We start from the raw sequence: 18,947 nt of genomic DNA, 5'->3' as shown, positions 1-18,947 counted from the left end.
GAAAGGTGCCAGACTCTTAGTTAATTCTCTCCTGCATCAGGAAAAATACCTGGAAAGGGAAAGGGATTCTCTACTGAATGCAGATTTTCTCCACAAGATACAACTTTGCAGGGCCATTTCAAAATATGTCAAATAAATATATTTTGGGGTAAAATATTTCTATTTCTTTTGGGGCCTGCTATCTATCATGTTGGTATCTTATTGCTACAAAGGGTCTATTTAAATACAAAAATTAGCCAGGCATGGTGGCATGTACCTGTAATCCCAGCTACTCGGGAGGCTGAGGTGGGAGAATTGCTTGAATCTGGGAGGCAGATGGAGGTTGCAGTGAGCCAAAATTGTGCCACCGCACTCCAGCATGGGGGACAGAGTGAGACTCTGTCTCAAAAAAAGAAAAAAAGAGTCTATTTCATTAGTGTTAAGGTCTCTTGTTTTAACATTAATTGTGGTCAGTTGTGCCTGAGTTCCAAGGGAAGAAGGTATGATGAGGCAGGTCGAACCACCCGTTCCCATCATGGCCTGAACTAGTGTTTCAGGTTTATTTTGGAATCCCCTTGGCTGAGAAGAGGGGTCCATTCAGTTGGTTAAGGGGCTTAGAATTTTATTTTTGGTTTACAATCCAATATGTAGATGATGTGCTGATAGCCTAAGAAACTAAAGAGCAATGCCAAACTGATACTTTTGGCTTTGTTAGAATTCCTCACTTCAGAGGGGGTTAAGGCCTTACTAGACAAATTGTAATATTGCCAAACTGAGGTAAAATATTTAGGACATTTGTCTCCGAAGAACACAAAAGTGCTATAATCTAGGAGTTAGCTAAGTTTTCAGATGAAATGGCCTACAACAGGTAAAATAACTTAGAGGCAATTTTGGAGACAAGTAGGATATTTTTCACAGTGGACTCCAAGGTCAAAAGACAAAATTACAACAAATTTAAAGACCTCAATTGACTTTATTATGAGCCTAGAATTGTGCAACACTCCATTCTAGAAAACAGAGTGAGTGTTGCCACGAGCTGAGCAGAAGGCGTTGGCTTTATAGACAGAAGGAATGAAGAAAGCATAAGCAAAGAACAAAGAGCGTATCCCTGGTTTCCAAGCTACTTTTCTGGTAAGGCGGGCACAGGGAGACAGAACAACGGAGAATAACTGACTAGTTAACATCAGGTTGTTTCAGGCTGCTGCTTTTGTGTAAGGATTAAAGCAGAGGGAATTCATTATCATGCTGCTTAAAAATGGAAACTGGCCTGCTTGGGAAAATGGCTGTTAAATCTCTCTCCTGTCAGATAACAACTTAGTTTTGGTTTTGTAACCTGGAACTTTAGCACTGGTGCCTCTATTTTGATTTTTAGTCTGGTCCACTGGGGCCTAGTGTGGGAGTTTCATCCAAAACAATGACCTCTCATAATTTTACTTAAAACCAGCTTTTACGGAGCAGGCAAAAACCTCTGATGGAGCATTACATGACAATATTCCAGACTCTCTGATTTAATCCTTAGAACCTGAAGAGGCTTTTTTGTGTTGTTTTGTTTTTGAGACAGAGTCTTTCTCTGTGGCCCCGGCTGAAGTGCAGTGGCATGATCTCGGCTCACTGCAACCTCCTTCTCCTGGGTTCAAGCGGTTCTCACGTCTCAGCCATCTAAATAGCTGGGACTACAGGCGCCGCCACCACACCTGGCTAATTTTTGTATTTTAAGTAGAGATGGGGTTTCACCATGTTGACCAGGCTGGTCTCAAACTCCTGACCTCAAGTGATCCGCCCACCTCGGCCTCCCAAAGTAATGGGATTACAGGCATGAGCCACCGTGCCCAGCCTGAAGAGCCTTTTGAACAACTGAAATTGGCTATAGTCTCTCTCTGTGCTTCAAGAATTCCAAATTTTGAAAAACCTTTCCAAGTGATTTGCCATGAAAGGCACTGCTGGTAGAGTTCCTGGACCAAACCAAGGGTCTGGCTGCTTACTTTCATGGCCCACTAATAAGACGCAGACAAACTGGAAAAGAAGAGAGTTTATTTCTGTAAACGGGTACAGGGAAAAGGCTGGGAAAATATCACCAAACCAACTCAAAATTTCAAAGTTTTCTAGAGCTTATATACCTTCTAAGTTATATATGTCTGCATGTAAGTGTGCATTCATCTAAATACATAAGTGATTAACTTCTAATCTATAACTAAGGTCTGAGTCATGAAGACCTTCTTCTGGAGCCTCAGTAAATTTACTTAATCTAAATGGGTCCAGGTGTCAGGCGTGATTACCCTTATCTTGTCTCCTGCTAAAACATGGAGGTTTGGGGAGATCCTTCAGACTCCCAACAAAACTCGTTTAATCTGGCCGGGCACGGTGGCTTACACCTATAATCCCAGCACTTTGGGAGGCCGAGGCGAGTGGATCACCTGAGGTCTGGAGGTCAAGACCAGCCTGGCCAACATGGTGAAACCCCATCTCTACTAAAAATACAAAAAAATAGCCAGGCACGGTGTCTGGTGCCTGTAATTCCAGCTACTTGGGAGGCTGAGGCAGAAGAATTGCTTGAACTTGGGTGGCGGAGGTTGCAGTGAGCTGAGATCATGCCATTGCACTCCAGCCTGGGTAACAAGAGCAAAACTCCGTCTCAAAAATAAAAACACCCAACTTGTTTAATCTTGGCCAGACATGGCAGCTCACGCCTATTGTAAGCCCAGCACTTTGGGAGGCAGGGGTGGGTGGATCATCTGAGGTCAGGAGTTTGTGACCAGCCTGGCCAATATAGTGAAACCCCATCTCTGCTAAAAATACAAAAATTAGCTGGGCATGGTGGCACGTGCCTGTAGTTCCAGCTACTCAGGAAGCTGAGGCAAGAGAATCGCTTGAACCCAGGAGGCGGAGGTTGTGGTGAGCTGAGATTGTGCCACTGCACTCCAGCCTGGGCAACACAGTGAGACTCCATTTAAAAAAATAAAAACTAAAACTTGTTTAATTCTAAACAGGTCCTGTTAAGAATTCCTTCGTTATCTTGTCATGCTTCAAGGTCCAGGAAAGACCTAGGCAAGACTCTTGGTGGGCTTCCGTTACATTCCAGCCTTTGTACAGGGGCACTGAGTCTTTCAGCTTTTATTATTTAACCTAACCACTCAGTGCCGAAACAGTTGGCATGGAGGCCTGCCTGTTCAGCTGTTAGTGAGACCTGGCCTGCCACAGTAGATTTTAATTCAAAAGTTGGTATTAGACGATAGACCAGTAGCATATTTCTCAGTTCTTCTGGGTGCCTGGATGCCTTCGAGCTATGGCAGGAGCTGCTACACTTATTATAGGAGCTCATTAAAGGTCTTATTATTAAGACCCTTACTTTGAGTCTTAATAAGACAGATGAAAAAAACAAACTGCTTTTCCTACTCACACCACTCAACACAACACTTCACTTCTGACATCAGATGTGTGTGGGCTTGTCCTCATACACTAAGCAATTCTGCAGTGGACACCCAATGAGAGTCCTCCCATCCAATTCAACTCTGACACTGTCTACCTGGGCATAGTGTCAGATCCCACAGGTTAAGAGCTTAGTTCTATTTTCACAAGACTGGACTATTTTCAGACACCAATTGCAAGTAGTAGGTTGTCACCTATGCGCCTCACTGAGCAGCTATAAATTGGGGTTCCCACAACCCCATTCTAATTTGTTAGGAAGATTCATAGAACGCAAGGAAACATTTACTTGTGTTTACCAGCTTATTGTATTAGTAAGGAATATTATAAAGGATGCAGATGAATAGCCAGGCGGCAGTGATCCATGGGGCAAGGTATGGAAGGGAAGGGGTGATAAGCTTCCAGGTTCTCTCTGCAGCACACCCCCGTGGCATCCTGTAGGCCTGCCACCCTACAGCCAGCTCCATCTATTCAGCCATTCAGAACCTCTCTGAACCCCATCTTTTTGGAATGTTCTGGAGGCTCATTATGTAGGCACGATTGATCAATCATTGGTCATTGGTAATCAGCTCCAGCTTCAGGCCCTCTCTACTCTCCAGTGTTAGCAGGTGGGGCTGAAAGTGCCGATTCTCCAATTGTATGGTTGGTTTCCCTGACAACCAACTCCATCCGAAGGCTATCTAGGGACCCCCAGCCACTAATCATCTCACTAGCATACAAAAAGACACTTATCACTCCAGACATTCCAAGAGTTTAGGAGCTGGTGTGCCAGGAACCAGGAACAAAAACCAAATAGATATTTCTTTTTTTTTTTTTTTTTTTTTTTGAGACGAAGTCTCGCTCTGTTGCCCAGGCCGGAGTGCGGTGGCCGGATCTCAGCTCACTGCAAGCTCCGCCTCCCGGGTTTACGCCATTCTCCTGCCTCAGCCTCCCGAGTAGCTGGGACTACAGGCGCCCGCCACCTCGCCCGGCTAGTTTTTTGTATTTTTTAGTAGAGACGGGGTTTCACCGTGTTAGCCAGGATGGTCTCAATCTCCTGATCTCGGGATCTGCCCGTCTCGGCCTCCCAAAGTGCTGGGATTATAGGCTTGAGCCACCGTGCCCGGCCAGATATTTCTTATTATAAATCACAATATCAAAGCATCTGAAGGAAATCAAATGATTTTACCCTAAAATAGACTTCCTCGACATAGCTCAAGGCAGATATTCAGAAGGGTTGGAGATACAAAAATAACTAAAACGCTGCCTTTCGTGGGGGAGATTTGCATCTGTAGAGAAATCTGCACTGATGAAGCCAGGCTGTCTCTGAGGCCCTCTCTCATCCAGATCTGGGAAAGATTAACCGAGAGTCTGACACCTTTAAAGTCTAAAAGAAACACTCACCACCTATTCTCTCTGAGTGTTGCTACCTGTGAGGCTTCATCTACATAACAAGACCCTCTTTGCTAGCCAGGCCTCCTCTTCTTCCCCTCCATAACGTGTGTTGCCGCCATAACCTGATCTAACACTGTAATCTGGTTTTGGCCATGCTCTGAGCCCCCATTGTTTTTTGTTGTTGTTGTTGTTGTTGTTGTTGTTGTTGTTTTGAGATGGAGTCTCGCTCTGTCGCCCAGGCTGGAGTGCAGTGGCCGGATCTCAGCTCACTGCAAGCTCCGCCTCCCGGGTTCACGCCATTCTCCTGCCTCAGCCTCCCGAGTAGCTGGAACTACAGGCGCCCGCCACCTCGCCCGGCTAGTTTTTTGTATTTTTTAGTAGAGACGGGGTTTCACCATGTTAGCCAGGATGGTCTCAATCTCCTGACCTCGTGATCCACCCGTCTCGGCCTCCCAAAGTGCTGGGATTACAGGCTTGAGCCACCGCGCCCGGCCGAGCCCCCATTGTTAATGTAACCTCAAGATAGTACATAAGCTTCGGAACCCCACTGGAGAGTGGGGGTAATCACTCTGCGATTTTCCTTCTGTGCGTATTAGTTTCTATGTCATTTCTCCTATTAATTTACCTATTGTGAGTTGATTTTGCAGCAGAATTTTCCCTTGCCCCATACAGTTTTGGTGCTGTGAGCAGGATACTATTGACAGAAAGATTACATAACAGGCACTATAACTTAAAGAAATTTAAAGTTAGTTTTATCCCGAGCGAAGTTTGAGGACTAATTCTCTGGGAAATACAGACTCAGAACAAACCAAAAATGTCTTTCAAGTGGGCTACACAAGATAGTATTTATACATTCTGTTACATGGAAATGGAGAAGCAAAGGTGACATTCCTACAATTCTGATTGGTGCTGAGCGATGTTGTACATAAGATAAAGCAAACACATGGTTAACATATATAGGGTGTGAAAATAAGTAATTCGAAATCTAAGCTTTCAGAACCTTAAAATATTTTGAGCCTTAAGGGAATGCGATTATGGGATCTGAGTCACATAAACTGGCAGCTGTAACCTAGGAAGCTGTAACTTCTGTTTCCCTGATTATACATTAGTCTTTTTTCTTACCTAAATTATTCTGTAAAATGTTGTAAATGAATGAAGGATGCCAGGGAAGACCCCTTCCCTCTCAACTATTGATCTTCATGATAAATGAACCTCCCTCTTTCCTCTCTCACACAAAGATTTCATGAGGATCACATTGTCTAAAATGGAATGTTAAATATGCTTTTTGCGTATTTAACATCTAACAATGGAAAGGAAGTGAAAACATGCTGCAGCTAATTAAATTGTAACTAATAAACCAGCCCTGTGTAGAAAATGTTATAATCCTACTAGATTTTTTTTGTTTTCTGCCAATATAAGTGAGATTTTAACTTGTCTTTTTTTTTTTTTTTTTTTTTTTTTGAGATGGAGTCTCGCTCTGTTGCCCAGGCTGCAGGGCAGTGGTGCAATCTTGGCTCACTGCAACCTCTGCCTCCCGGGTTCAAGCAATTCCCCTGCCTCAGCCTCCTGAGTAGCTGGGACTACAGGTGTATATGCCACCACGTCTGGCTAATTTTTTTGTATTTTAGTAGAAATGGGGTTTCACCATGTTGACCAGGATGGTCTCGATCTCCTGACCTCGTGATCTGCCTGCCTTAGGCTCCCAAAGTGCTGGAATTACAGACATGAGCCACCGTGCCCGGCCAAGACCTTAACTTTTAATTTTGGAGCACTGGAGTCTGTGTTTTCTGGATGGCAATTGCCAGTTTTTCACTTGAATAAACTCTTTAAAACTGGATGCTGATCCTTTCAATTATTTCAGGTTGACAACGGTAAAAGGTTAATGAGCATGTAGGCATCTTAGGGGATGATTGATTCTATACTGTCTTTGTGCTTCGTGGCATAGGCAAGGTTATAATCAATAATTCAGTGAAATATTTGACAAACTCAAGCCTTGCAGGCGCGAGTTCAGCTTTAGTCCATAGGCCCAGTTTCTATTACCCATATGTCCAACTTGCGGCCATCTTGGGCCACTTTTAAGATTTTCATTTTTCTGACAAAACCAAAGCTCTGCTCTTCTGAAGCCACAGCTCAGGGAACCCAGGACCTCACCAGCCTGTGGAAGGATAAGACATTCTCACCAGCCAGGCTCCCTGCCTCTCTTTTTGCAGAATCCAGTCAAGCAGAAGGTAAAAATCACTGTCTCTATTTTTCTCTGTGAAATCTTGATTAACGGGAGAAAAGGATTTGCGTCTAGTATTGGGTGTAGCGACTCTTGTGTACTTTTTGGTATAAGTATTCATATTGTTTGATCTCTTTCCTCAGATGGATCCTTTAAATTAGAAACATTTCTAATTTAAAAAAAAAAAGGATTTTAGAGATCCCTTATCCTTATTTGTATTTATGAGAAAGTTAAATTAAAAGAAAGACAGCATCGTGGTGTCATGACTGGATTTAGAAATTCTCTTGAGAAAATTAACAATCAAAAATTTGACCTACCCGGGCATGGTGGCTCATGCCTGTAATCCCAGCATTTGGGAGACCAAGGCAGGTGGATCACTCGAGGCCAGGAGTTCGAGACCAGCCTGGCCAACACTGCGAAACCCTGTCTCTATTAAAAATACAAAAATTAGCTGGGTGTGGTGGTGCACACCTGTAGTTCCAGCTACTCAGGAGGCTGAGGCATGAGAATCACTTGGACCCAGGAGGCGGGGGTTGCAGTGAGCCAAGATGGTGCCACTGCATTCCAGCCTGGGTGACAGAGTGAGACTTCATCTAAAAAAAAAAAAAAAAAAAAATTCACCTAAAACAAAGTTAAAATCCTTTGCATGCTCAAACTGCCTGCTTTGGATGCCCTGTAGGATTTAGAATGACTGCATTCTATCTTCCAGCTTAGAAGTTAAAATTCCACATTTTAATCACCATAGCCTGGATTCAATGTTCAATTCCCAGTCAGGGAATCAGTCTCATTTGGTTTGACATTTGTGTGACTTTTGACTTTTGGGAGCGATCAATTTTTGTTGAGGAAGGTACCTTTGGTAAAAGAGTTCAAAAGCCAGGAGTATTAGCTACGTGTTCTGAATAAAGTCTGATAAGAGATTTGCAAGATTTTCTTAAAGAGCTCTGTGGTCAGAAGTCAGCTTAATTAAAAGCTGATATTCAAGCTACATACATATTTTTTTAAAAGGCCGTTCTGCTTTTTTGGATCCTGTTTTGGGGACTTTTTTTCTCCAGTCAGCTGAAACTCTGTGTGTGTGTGTGTGTGTGTGTGTGTGTGTGCGCGCGCGCGCGCGCATTGTGTTGTGTGTGTTTCTTTTTTTTTTCTTCTTTTTTGAAACCCCTTTTTGAGTTATGTGCTTGGTCTCTCTGCTTCCTTTCTTGAGAACTGTTCTCCCATTTACTTCCTTTTTTTTTTTTTTTTTTTTTGATGGCATCTCGCTCTCTTGTCCAGGCTGGAGTGCAATGGTGCAATCTCGGCTCACTGCAACCTCTGCCTCCTGGGTTCAAGCGATTCTCCTGCCTCAGCCTCCCAAGTAACTGGGGTTACAGGCACGCCTGGCTAATTTTTGTATTTTTAGTAGAGACGGGGTTTCACCATGTTGGCCAGGCTGGTTTCAAACTCTTGACCTCAGGTGATATGCCTGCCTCGGCCTCCCAAAGTCCTAGGATTACAGGCATGAGCCACTGTGCCCAGCCTCTCCCATTTACTTCTAATCCTCCCTGCTTCTCCTTGTTTTGTCATCTTCAGTACCACATAAAGGCATCTAGAAGGAACTTCTAATGACTCTGAGTGAGACCCTTGAGGAAAACAGAAAAAGGCTCCACTCACCCTCTTTCTAAGGTCTCCTGTTTTCCTTGAGAAATTCTTCCTCCAAAGAGTTGCGGGCAGGTTCCCCTCAGTCTAAAGCTCTGCTCCCTCTTGCATTGCATTGCATGATCTCTTCGGCTTTGTGGGGGTAGCAGTTCTCTCTGTGCTATGAGAGAACACAGCCTGTGTGTGCGTGAGATAGCTGGCTTGTCACTGGTGAGGGCTGCGGTTTTGGAGGTGGCTGACTGCAGTTGTTTGCAAGGGGCTACTCATTTCTTTGGGTGTTTAGATAAGAAAGGTGCAGTGTGGACACTTGGAGGCTGTGGAAACACTCACCACCAAGGCATAGGACTCTCATGAGAATGAGCTCAGCACAGAATGGGCTGATTGGCATTGGGTCGCTCTTGCAGTAAGGTGCACTGTAGAAGCATGTACAAGACTTGGTCCTGGCCGGGTGCAGTGGCTCACGCCTGTAATCCCAGCACTTTGGGAGGCCGAGGTGGGCAGATCACCTGAGGTCGGGAGTTCGAGACCAGCCTGACCAACATGGAGAAACCCCCGTCTCTACTAAAATTACAAAATTAGCTGGGCATGGTGGTGCATGCCTCTAATCCCAGCTACTTGGGAGGCTGAAGCAAGAAAATCACTTGAACCCAGGAGGCATATGTTGAGGTGAGCCAAGATCGCGCCATTGCACTCTAGCCTTCGCAACAAGAGCGAAACTCTGTGTCAAAGAAAAAAAAAAAAGACTTGGTCCTATGGAGTGTCCCTCTTTGGGGGGACTTGGGATTCAATGCTAAAATGAGATCCCTGGCTGGGCGCGGTGGCTCACGCCTGTAACCTCAACATTTTGGGAGGATCACTTGAGGTCAGGAGTTTGAGACCTGCCTGGCCAACATAGTGAAACCCCATCTTAACAAACAATAACAAAATTAGCCGGGCATGGTGGCAGGCACCTGTAATCCCAGCTACTCAGCAGGCTGAGGCAGGAGAATCACTTGAACTTGGGAGGCATAGGTTGCAGTGAGCTGAGATCAAACCACTGCACTCCAGCCTAGGCGATAGAGTGAGTGAGACTCCATCTCAAAAAAAAAAAAAAGAGAAATCCTTGATTTTTGGGGATCTAGATGCTTTGCCTTCCAGCTGTGTTTGCTTTTCACATATTTATTTATTCATTTAATTTTATTTTTTTAATCGAGATGGAGTCTTGCTCTGTCACTCAGGCTGGAGTGCAATGGTGCGATCTCAGCTCACTGCAACCTCTGCCACCCGGGTTCAAGCAATTCTCGTGCCTTAGCCTCCCGAGTAGCTGGGACTACAGGCATGCACCACCACGCCCAGCTAATTTTTTTTTGTATTTTTAGTAGGGAAAGGGTTTCACAATGTTGGCCAGGCTGGTCTTGAAACTTCTGACCTCAGGTCATCTGCCTACTTCGGCCTCCCAAAGTGCTGGGATTACAGCTGTGACCCACTGCGTCTGGCCAGTTTATGGGAATCTTAACTTGTGATGAAAGCTGAGATTGAATGAATGTGTTTGTAAGGTCTTATTAAAATAAGCTCCAGCATTAATAATACATGGATGCAAAGGTAGCATTTAGTTTTTTCTTTTGAGCAGATTTTTGTGTGGTATTAATAAGAGATAGTAGAAGATTTTTGTTTACCTTTTGAGCAAACCGCAAAAAACGGGAAGGGGAGAGGGAGAGACAGATCCACTTCATGTTGTTTTTATTAGGTATCTTCATTAGCTGGGAAACAGTCCCCTCTCTATCACAGAGTAAAGGCTTTTACTTTTTGAAATCTTTTAATTATCACTTTGGCTAAATGAATATAATTTTACAGTGACCTGCAATCCTATTTTGATCAAATGCTTTAAACCATTATTATTTTAGTATCAAGTGTTTTGAGCCTTTGTTATATGACAAACTTCCCAAAATCAAATTTCTTTTTTTTTTTTTTTTTTTTGAGACGGAGTCTCGCTCTGTCGCCCAGGCTGGAGTGCAGTGGCGCGATCTCGGCTCACTGCAAGCTCCGCCTCCTGGGTTTACGCCATTCTCCTGCCTCAGCCTCCTGAGTAGCTGGGACTACAGGCGCCCGCCACCGCGCCCGGCTAATTTTTTGTATTTTCAGTAGAGACGGGGTTTCACCGTGTTAACCAGGATGGTCTCGATCTCCTGACCTTGTGATCCGCCCACCTCGGCCTCCCAAAGTGCTGGGATTACAGGCGTGAGCCACCGCGCCCGGCCCCAAAATCAAATTTCTTTTCTTTTTTTTTTTTTCTTTCTGAGACTTGTTCCCACTCTATTGCCTGGCTGGAGTGCAGTGGCGCCATCCCAGCTCACTGCAACCTCCACTGCCTGGTTCAAACAATTCTCCTGCCTCAGCCTCCCGAGTAACTGGGATTACAGGTGCCCACCACCACATAGGGTAATTTTTGTATTTTTAATAGAGATGGGGTTTCACCATTTTGGCCAGGCTGGTCTTGAACTCCTGACCTCAAGTGATCCACTGCCTTGGCCTCCCGAAGTGCTGGGATGACAGGCATGAGCCACCTCGCCCAGTCTTCTTCTTCTTTTTTTTTGAGATAGGGTCTTACTCTCTTGCTTCGGCTGGAGTGTAGTGGCATGATCATGGCTCACTGCAACCTCTGCCTCCTAGGCTCAACTGATCATTTCCCCTCAGTTCCCGTCACAGGGACTACAGGGGTACGCCACCACACCTCGCTACTTTTTGTATTTTTAGTAGACGCAGAGTTTCGCCATGTTGCCCAGGCTGGTCTTCAACTCCTGGGCTCAAGGGATCCACCTACCATGGCCTCCCAAATTGCTGGGATTACAGGTGTGAGCCACCACATACAGCCCCAAAAGAAAAAAAAAAAAAGAAACTCTAGAAGTCTAAGACATATTAGCCTTAGTATGTAAAAATCACACAGAAAGCATTTTTAACTTTCTTTGAGTTATATTTTTATAAATGTGTAATTAATCATGTTCCAAAATTGTATGAGATTCTTAAAATTCTATCTTGATACGTTTTGTCAGTCATAAATATGATTATTTTGTTGTATGCCTCAGAAATAACCAAATTTCCTTGTCAAGTATATCTTTAATCATGGCTATTCTAAGTATTTTGCCACTCACAGAAAGCTATTGCTTTACTTTGATTCTTCTCAGAAAGCAGTTTGTAATCAACTGCAGTCCGGTGCTGGGCCTCCAGGCCTGGCGTGAGCCTGCTCTGCAGGGAAGGAGGGGACAGCTGGCTTCGGCCAGACTCGGTGGACACCCTGGCCCTCTCAGGGCAGAGCCGCCAGTCCCCAGTGTTTCTCAGGGATGTGACTGAGGCCCAGGAGGGACCCATGAGGGTCTGTTTACAGAGGCTGGGCAGGGGCTGCTTTGCTTCGGGGTGCGCACTGCCCCAGCACCTGCTTGCCCTCCGTGCTCACCCAGGGCCTCAGCATGCCTGTGGCTCCGCTTCTGGCCAGGAGCCCTGAACACGGGTGTGCAGACCCACCCTAAAGGGTGGCCCAGCGCCCACGCTAGGCAAGGCTAGCGAGAGACTGAAGGCAGCGTGCGAGGCATCCCCTGGGAGTGGGGGCTGTGTTTCCCACAGTGGCCTCAGCTGGGCCCCCACTCAGGTGAGCCCACCGGCGGGAGCTGGGAGGCACTCCTCCCAAACACTCCACTCGGACCATAAAGCACTCCTGTTCTCACTCTGGGAAAAAAAAAAAAATCAACTGCAGTCCAAAATGTCTTCTAGGACATTAATGGTAAGGACCTGACAAGGACTTTTGAATATAGGTTTATGATAACATTGGTCATCATACCATTGGATTAGGCAAAAACTTCTCAAACTCTAGTAAAAAGCTGATGTGCTCATGAGGATTGATATCCCAACATCAAATACAACAAAATTACATGAGATTGAACTAATAGAGTGCTGAAATATATTTTTTTTAAATAACCTATTTAAAAAATAAAACACTGGTGATTCTTTTTATGTTTTGTTTTCCAGAGTTAAAAAAACTTTTTTTCTTTTTAGGTATTTAGCTTACAGCAATTGGGTAAAGTATGTTTTTATGAGCAAAACTGAAATATTTACCTTTCTCTCTACCTGATTTCTCCAGAATTTGGAAACTATTTGTAACTATTCTTAATCTATGGCAATATAGTTATTTACATAAGTTCAGTAAGAATCTGTTTTCTTTTGTAACAGGACACAATTGGATACACTCGTTATTTTACTGAGGCTTTGACTGAAATGGCATATTTTCATTATGACCAGACTACTTTGAGGAATCGAGGTTAACTTTACAGAGCCTATAAAAAGTCCCTTGGAGGCCAGGCGTGGTGGCTCACGCCTGTAATCCCAGTACTTTGGGAGGCTGAGGTGGGCGGATGACTTCAGGTCAGGAGTTCGAGACCAGCCTGACCAACATGGTGAAACCCCATCTCTACTAAAAACACAAATATTAGCCAGGCATGGTGGCACATGCCTGTAGTTCCAGCTACTTGGGAGGCTGAGGGAGGAGAATCACTTGAACCCAGGAGGTGGAGGTTGCAGTGAGCTGAGATCACGCCATTGCACTCCAACCTGGGTGAGAACAGCGAAACCCCATCTCAAAAAAGAAAAAAAAAAAAAGAGAAGTCCCTTGGAAAGACTGGCCTAATAACTAAAAGGAAGGTGAGGCAAAATTAATATAGACTTTATTTGGGCTGAAGTTGAGGAATGCAGTCCCGGACACACTTTCAGGTTGCCTTGGGGAGTATTCTAGGAAACAAAGGAGAGGCTCAAGTTTTTAAAGAAAAAATGACAACTCAGGAGAGGGAGTGATTACAAAAGTTGTTCATCAGGAATTCTCATTAGTGTACAGAAATAACATTAGCTAGTGATTGGTATACATTGTTGAAGTGTAGGGTATATGGCATGTTAGGGCTATGTGGTGGCAGTTAGTCCTGAGTATGCACAGCAAGTGGCTTCAGAGTAATTATTTAGATCAAATGGGAGTGAGATGTGACTGCTGTTACTTTTTTTTTTTTTTTTTTTAGACAGGGTCTTGCTCTGTCACCCAGACTGAAATGCAGTTGTGCGATCGCGATCTTAACTCACTGCAACCTCCACCTCCTGGGCTCAAGCGATCCTCCCACACCAGTAGCTGGGACTACAGGTCTGTGCCACCATGCCCAGGTAATTTTTGTTTTGTTTTGTTGTTTTTGTTGTTGTTTTGTTTTGTTTTGTTTTGTAGAGAGGAGGTCTTGCCATGTTGCCCAGGTTGGTCTCAAACTCCTAGGCTCAAGTGATCCACCAGCCTTGGCCTCCCGAAGTGCTGAGATTACAGGTGTGAGCCATCATGGCTGACCACATTTTAAATGTCTCTCTGGGCCTGATAATTTATTTAAAGGGGCTCACATTACTCAAATAGAAAGGCCCTTTTTGTCTTTCTCACTCGTCTACATTGTTCCCTTGCAAGGTTCCTGATTTTGCAGTAAGTAAACAATGTCACTTTCTGACAGGCCCAAGAACCTCGTTTGAGGGACTTCAAGAAAAGAAGAGCTCATCCAGTTCGTACAGGTATTGTAAGTATAGTCCGATGGCAAATTCTTAGCTTAGCTTCTCAGCTTCAGGAAGCTTTTAAAAGTCTAATCCAAAATTCTCTATGAAAAGTTCCAAAAGAGCCAATTTGAAAAAAGCCTATATGGCCAATCACTAATCTTGCTGTACTTTGTGCAAATAATCAGGCCAAGTTTAATAAGACAATAATTTATTTTACAAAATAGATTGGTCCTACTGTGATCTGTCTTTGGTAGAAAAGGGGGACTAGAGACAGAAAAATTATATTTCAGAAGAAAACCGTAGAACACCTGCTATTATTATTATTGGGTTGAATCCTGAAATCTTTCCAGCTGTAAGTCTCCAAACTAGTGTTTTTCCATTTTTCTCTCATTTTTCTGACTTGGACTCACTAGAAATTAGAACTGTTTTTCTTGAAGCCCTGCATACTGAAGCTAGACAACTTGATATAAACTTTGGGATAAATCACCAGAGCAAATTAATGTAAATAGCCTTCATGCCTGCTGGTGTATGGGCTACTCAGAAACGTTACTTGAACACCTGGTTTGAACTACAGTCCAGAAAAAACTGTCAGAATGCCACCACAGGTTGGGCGCAGTGGCTCAAGCCTATTGTAATCCCAGCACTTTGGGAGGCTGAGGCAAGTGGATCACCTGAGGTCAGGAGTTTCAGATCAGCCCCGACAACATGGTGAAAACCTGGTATCTGCTAAAAATACAAAAATTAGCCAGGCATGGTGGTGTACGCTTATAATCCCAGCTACTCAGGGGGCTGAGGCAGAAGAATTGCTTGAACCCGGGAGGTGGAGGTTGCAGTGAGCCAAGATTGTGCCACTGCACTCCAGACCTATCCCATCTGCAATGTCACCTCCTAAAACTGGACAAAGCTGTTTAACCAAACTGACTTACTCTCAGTATGAAGAGTGATTTAAAAGAATATGGGGAAAATGTATATAATTTGCTCTTTTCTTCTTATCTCAATTTGTTTTTCCCCTCCTTTGCCTATTTCTTATCTAACAACGTCTAACTCAAATCTCTCCAAAGCTATCAACTTACCTTTTTTTTTTTTTTTCTTGAGACACTGTCTTGCTCATCACCCAGGCTAGAGTGCAGAGACATGATCTTGGCTCACTGCAGCCTCCACCTCCTGGACTCAAGTGATCCTCCCACCTCAGCCTCCCAAGTAGCTGGACTATAGGTGCATGCACCATCGTGCTTGGCTAACTTTTGTATTTTTTTTTTTTTTTTTTTTTGAGACGGAGTCTCGCTCTGTCTCCCAGGCTGGAGTGCAGGGGCCGGATCTCAGCTCCGCCTCCCGGGTTCACGCCATTCTCCAGCCTCAGCCTCCCGAGTAGCTGGAACTACAGGCGCCCGCCACCTCGCCCGGCTAGTTTTTTGTATTTCTTAGTAGAGACGGGGTTTCACCATGTTAGCCAGGATGATCTCGATCTCCTGACCTCGTGATCCACCCGTCTCGGCCTCCCAAAGTGCTGGGATTACAGGTTTGAGCCACCGCGCCCAGCCACTTTTGTATTTTTTGTAGAGACAGGGCTTCGCCATATTGGCCAGGCTGGTCTCAAACTCCTGAACTCAGGAAATCCACCTGCCTCAGCCTCCCAAAGTGCGGGATTACAGGCGTGAGCCATTGCACCTGGCTTCAACTTGCCTTTCCATATGTGAAATTTTCTGAAGGTAAAAGTCTCAAAGTGGGGACTGAAGAAAATAAAAATATTTCACCCCAAAATATACTTCCTTAATAATAGTTTAAGATGGCTATTCAGAAGGGCTGGAAATACAAAAATAATTTAAAAGCTGCCTTTTGTTGGGGAGATTTGCATCTGTAGAGAAATCTGCACTGATGAAGCCAGGCCGTCTCTGAGACCCTCCCTCATCCAGATCTGGGAAAGATTAACTGAGAGTCTGACACCTTTAAAGTCTAGAAGAAATATTCACCATCTATTCTCTCTGAGGGTTGCTACCTGTGAGGCTTCATCTACATAACATGACCCCCTTTGCTAGCCAGGCCTCCTCTTCTTCCCCTCCGTAACTGCCACGATCTGATCTACCACCATAATCTGGTTTTGGTCATGCTCTGAGCCCTGATGCTTTCTGTAACCTCAAGAGGGTAAGGAAGCTTCTGGATCCCATTGAGGGATTGGGATAATCACTTTGCAATTTTCCTTTTGTGCACATTAGTAAATTTCTATGTTATTTCTCATATTAATCTGCCTTTTGTGAGTTGGTCTTAAGGCAAACATTCAGAGGGTGAAGGGGAAGTTTTCCCTCGGCCCCTAGAGTCATTTGACTTATTTTTATGTCCCCCATACCGTGATAGCTGTCTTACCAGTGCGTAAGACCTGGCACTTGTAGGTGTGCCATGGGACTAGCTGTGAACAAGCATTCTTATCCGATGCCTATAGTGTGCCTGGGAGATGCACTCTCCTAAACTCTGCTATCTCAACAGACTTTGATCAAATAGATGATCGTGGTTATACAATGTTGATTTAGTTTGGATATTTGTCCTTGCCCAAATCTCATGTTGAATTGTAATCCCCAATGCTGGAGGTGGGGCTTGGTGGAATGTGTTTGGATCTTGGGACTGGATCCCTCATGGCATGGTGCTGTCTTTCTGATAGTGAGTTCTTGAGAGATCTGGTCACTTAAAAGTGTGTGGTACCTCCCCCAACCCCCCTCCACTGCCCGCATGCGCCCCCACCTGCCTCACTTGCTCCTGCTTTTGCCATGTGAGGTCCCTGTTTCCCCTTCACCGTCTACCATGATTGAAAGTTTCCAGACCTCACCAGAGACCAGGCAGATGCCAGTACCATGCTTCCCGTAAAGCCTGCAGAACCATGAGCCAATTAAACCTCTTTTCTTAATAAATTACCCATTCTCAGGTATTTCTTTAGAGTAATGCAAGAACAGCCTAACACAAATGGTAGTAAGACACTGGGCTCCAATGTGATTTTCCTGACTTTTCTGTTAAAAATCCAGCTTTGACCTGTTAAATAAAATTTATAGGATGCAATTAGTCTGGAGTGAGCTTCTGCGCTAGGCCCAACAGATCAAACCAAAATAGAGTTCCTCATACTGAAGTTCCACGCCAACAAGCCAAAACTGAATTGTTTATCTGACCTTCCAGGGAATCAGGACACAGATGGATAATAGCCAAATCCCCAAACAGGCCAGTTTTAGCCAGCATGATAGGACGTCCCCTCTGCTTTAAACTTTGCAGATGCTCCCAATAAACCCATCCTAAATTAAAAATATTACAAATGAAGTCATTTTCAGTTGGGGACCAACGTACAAGGAAAGTCACTTTGAAACCACTCGTCTGCTTTTTGTTCTCTCTTTCTCTTTCCACAGACCTTTTCTCCCTATCAAGCCAAACCTCCTCTGTTCAGCTCATCGGAACACTCATTCTATTTTACGAGAATGAGTTATTGCACAATTCTTGAGTCACAAATAAAAGCCAATTAAGATTTTAAAACTTGTTGTGCTTTTTGTCTTTTGACAGATCAGAGTTTGCTGATGGATCACATACGGGATGCAAACAGCCAACTTAGGCTTCCTGTGCCGTGGTAGCTGCTCATGAAATTGTGGGAGCTTATTTTGCCTGGAATTAAATCAGCACAATTTGAGTTAATGAATAGCTTACATTTACTAGGGCTTGGCTCAGGACTTAAAACGAATGGACGTACTGATAGTAAATGTCTGTTTAGTGTCAGTCATGCAACAGGGAAGATTTTGAAAAATAGGAGATTCTTGACTTTGATAGGAAGTAAACTCTCAGAAAATTAACAGCTGAGGCCAGGCATGCTGGCTCACACTTGTAAGCCTAGCACTTTAGGAGACCAAGGTGGGAGGATTGCTTGAGCCTATTTCAAGTCTACAGCGAGTCATGTTCATGCCAATGCACTCCTGCCTGGGCAACAGAACAAGGAGACTCCATCTTAAAAAAAAAAAAAAAAAAAAAAAAAAAGCTAAAGAAAAGAAAATTAAGAACTGAGTGTTTAGAGGCATTACACTGTAGCATTCACATGGGCAAAATAATCCCACTTCTAAAGGAAATAATTTTACTGAAGAGCTGCAAAGGCCACTCTTCAAATATGGCAGACCCAAACTTAGAAGTCTCACTTTTTTTCTTTCTTTCTTTCTTTTTTGAGACAGGGTCTTGCTCTGTCGCCCAGGCTGAAGTGGAGTGGTGTGATCTCGGCTCACTGCAATCTCCGCCTCCTGGGTCCAAGAGATTCTCCTGCCTCAGCCTCCCAAGTAGCTGGGACCACAGGCATGCGCCACCAAGCCTGGCTACTTTTTGTAGTTTTGGTAGAGATGGGATTTTGCCATGTTGCCCAGGCTGGTCTTGAACTCCTGGACTCAAGTGATCTGCCTGCCCCGGCCTCCCAAAGTGCTGGGATTACCGGTGTGGCCCACCACTCCCAGCCAGGAGTCCCACTTTTAACACAAGTAACTTCTATCTACTTTCAAAACTATGCATCACAAAAGGAAATTGACAAATGGAATAAGAAAGGGGCTAAAAAAATCTGACTGGACTATGGGAATTAGCTAACAAAATAATATTGTACCATGGTTCCCATTTACTTGATTAGTAATGTGTCATCAACAAAACCATCCCCCAGTGAAAAAGGATCTTAAAGGCACTCCACTTCACTATGCCTGCTAAGCAGGTGGTATCGTCCAAAACACGCTGATGTGCGGGTTGTGGGCAGGATTCTTTAAGGCCACTCCCAAGGTACATACAG

General features: G+C 44.3%; 1 long non-coding RNA gene across 2 annotated transcripts; it reads left to right on the top strand.

The window, feature by feature from the left end:
* Window positions 1-1,017: 1,017 nt before the first annotated feature.
* LOC123569426 (uncharacterized) lies at window positions 1,018-18,689 on the top strand. 2 transcript variants are annotated; one of them, XR_012425350.1, is made up of 4 exons: window positions 1,018-1,110; window positions 13,663-13,801; window positions 14,128-14,185; window positions 17,702-18,689. It is a non-coding gene; the product is annotated as an uncharacterized lncRNA (long non-coding RNA). The 2 variants fall into 2 exon arrangements; XR_012425349.1 differs by lacking the exon at window positions 14,128-14,185.
* Window positions 18,690-18,947: the final 258 nt, after the last annotated feature.

This window comes from Macaca fascicularis, chromosome 16 (assembly GCF_037993035.2).
Source record: "Macaca fascicularis isolate 582-1 chromosome 16, T2T-MFA8v1.1".
NCBI lineage: Eukaryota > Metazoa > Chordata > Mammalia > Primates > Cercopithecidae > Macaca > Macaca fascicularis.
This window is presented reverse-complemented; position numbering and strand designations above follow the sequence as displayed.